Source organism: Eubalaena glacialis, chromosome 20, assembly GCF_028564815.1.
Source record: "Eubalaena glacialis isolate mEubGla1 chromosome 20, mEubGla1.1.hap2.+ XY, whole genome shotgun sequence".
NCBI classification, from domain to species: domain Eukaryota; kingdom Metazoa; phylum Chordata; class Mammalia; order Artiodactyla; family Balaenidae; genus Eubalaena; species Eubalaena glacialis.
This window is the reverse complement of record NC_083735.1, coordinates 16,270,259-16,273,057: the sequence shown is the minus strand read 5'-3', so window position 1 is coordinate 16,273,057 and position 2,799 is coordinate 16,270,259.

Genomic DNA, 2,799 nt, shown 5'->3' with positions numbered 1-2,799 from the left:
GCTGCAACAGCTGCTGGTTTTCCCAGGATGGTGGTCTTAGGGTAGTCATACTTCTTAAGATGACAATTGGTTTCTACAAGAGCAAGGCAGTAGCTGCCAGGCGTCTTAAAAGCTAGGCCTGGAATTGGCATAGCTATTATAGCATCATTTACACCATACCCTATTTAAAAAAAAAATTTATTTATTCGGTTGCGCCGGGTCTTAGTTGCGGCAGGCGGGCTCCTTATTGAACCGGGGCCCCCTGCATTGGGAGCACGGAGTCTTAACCACAGCCTCACCAGGGAAGTCCCTACACCATACCCTATTGATCAAAGCAGACCAGCAGAGACTCAAGGGGAAAGGACATAGACCCCAACTCTCAACTGGAAGAGTAGCAAAGAATTTGCAGCCATCCCTAATCTGCCATAACTATAAGATCTTTTAGGCATATGTATCTGATAAGCACAAAGATTTCCACTGCTCCCCGCCATCCCACCAAGTATCAGTAAGTACCACGCTAAGTCCTCAGCAGTTTGCAAATGTATTGGTTGCCTTAGATAAAGATGGGGTGCTACTACACATATTGTGTATAACTTTAACAACTTTCAAACTATTTAATGGCCATGATAATCAAAATTCTCTAAAGTTGTATTACTTCTTTGATTTGTGCATGTGTATTTTATGATCAACATTTTGAGTTGCAAGAAGCATGTAGTATGCTTTTTATGACACATAACCGAGATCTTAGGAGTATTAAAAAGTTTATTAATGCCTAGGATATCATTCTAGCCTACCTAATACCTTGATTTACTAAAGTCACAAAAGTTATGTTGGCTTTTTTTATGGATATAACTTTAGCCACATTGTAAAGCACAGCTTTGTACAGGTGTTTTCACATGTCTGATCCACTGACATCAAAGAAATTCAACCCTGGGGTCATAGAAGCAAAAGACCTAATAAAAAGCACATGTTAACCGTTAATGTTCATTTACCAAATCCTGCTTAAACTCTTGTACTCTCAAAGCTAATTTCATCCAATTGCCTTTTAATTATAGTCTCTTGCTCAGAGTTGCAAATATAATGGCTTTTTAATATAACTTGCACTGTTCTGTGTCCAGTGTGGGATGTAATCATGCAGTTTATTCAGTCAGAGCTAGTACATTAGGTAATTAAAACATAAGCACACACAGATTTCTGCGCATGCCTATTTGGCAGGAAAGTAATATAAGAATCTGACTATTCTGCTTTTGCACAGAATTCTTTCTGGATAGAATAGGATGGAAATCTCATGTCCACCAATGCACACTGTAGCTAAGGCAAAATACAGAAATCAAGTATGACTGTTTGGGAGACCTGTGCACATATCACAGAGAATAAAATAAACTAAAGTAGGAATGTAAGTGGTTTAACACATTGCTAACTATCTAATCACAGCCTTGGTAGATATAATTCTCAAGGCAGGATAGCTCTTCATTATCCAAGATGTTAGGAGTTGAACAGACCCTCAGTCTCCTGTCCCTTTTAGAGGAGGAAGACAGAAAAAAAAAAAAAGATAATGGGATTTAAGATAATTTTCACTATTAACAAAAATGATCAAACAATATAACAGTTAAAAAAATCCTTTTTGAGTGGTGATTACTTTTGGGGAGTAAGAGCTGATGTATGCATAGGTAATTAAACACTTCTGTGGTTTCCACCTTTATTTTGGAGTAACCAGATTTTATGTAAAGGCAAGTAATGTTTTATTAGCTGTTTCTGAATTACATATAATTTTGATAACTTTAGTTTTTAAAAAGCATATTAAGCTACATTTTTACACACTTATTCATTCCATAATTTATTAAGTGCCAACTAACTATGCCTTGTTACAGTGATGAGCTCTGCCTTAAGATTTTCAGTTTTTTGTAGAATGTTATTTCTCTAGTGTTACCTTTTAACTGTTAACCTTTGGCCATTAAAAAAAAAAGAAAGAAAGAAAAAAGATATAGGCCATGAATCCAAATACCAGCATGAAAACAAAAATGTTTATTTATTCATCAGGATTTGGGGTTTGTAAAATGCCAGTATCTGGAGATGTAAAAATCTAGATGGATTGATTTTCTTTTGTAGTTTTCTCTGGATTATATATTCACATATCTTGTGTTCATTCTTCTTACTTAAAATACAAATGTGGAAAGTATATGTACATTTCTTTTCTGAAACATTAACAAAGATTTCAGATGACATATCCTCATTAGCTAATCTCCTTTCCCATCTTTTCTTTTTTTGTTATATCCATTCTTTCTTCCTGTTACATTCTTAGCAATTTTAGGGTTCCTCTTTGGAAACAAACAAAAATACAGTTAGGAGACTAGCCAACTAATGTCCTGTTCCCAAGTCAGAATTTAACTAAGCTTTGGCATCCAGATACACAAGCACTTTCTCAGATTGATGTTCCTTGTACATTTTCGCGTTAGGGTTGTAAATACTGAGACTCTGGCCCCTTCAGTTCCAGACAGGGTTGTCTCCAGAAGCAGACCAGCCTCCACACACAGGGGAAGCCAATCTTGATCTTTCTTGATGCCCTAGTCCCAGGTCTCAAGTTTACAGCCTAAACCCCGCCAATGAATTTATCTAGTCTTGACTTCTATTTAATCCTGCCTTTTACCTAGTGCCTTTCACCTAGTCCTCAAAGGTGTTATTCTAATAGCAACTCTAATTCAACTTTGGAATAGAAATTTCTAGAGGATCAAATTAAATATACTGCTGTCAAAGCAAAAACCAGACAAACATGATTCATCATCTTGATCAAACACCAAATTGTCATCCTAAATTCTATAC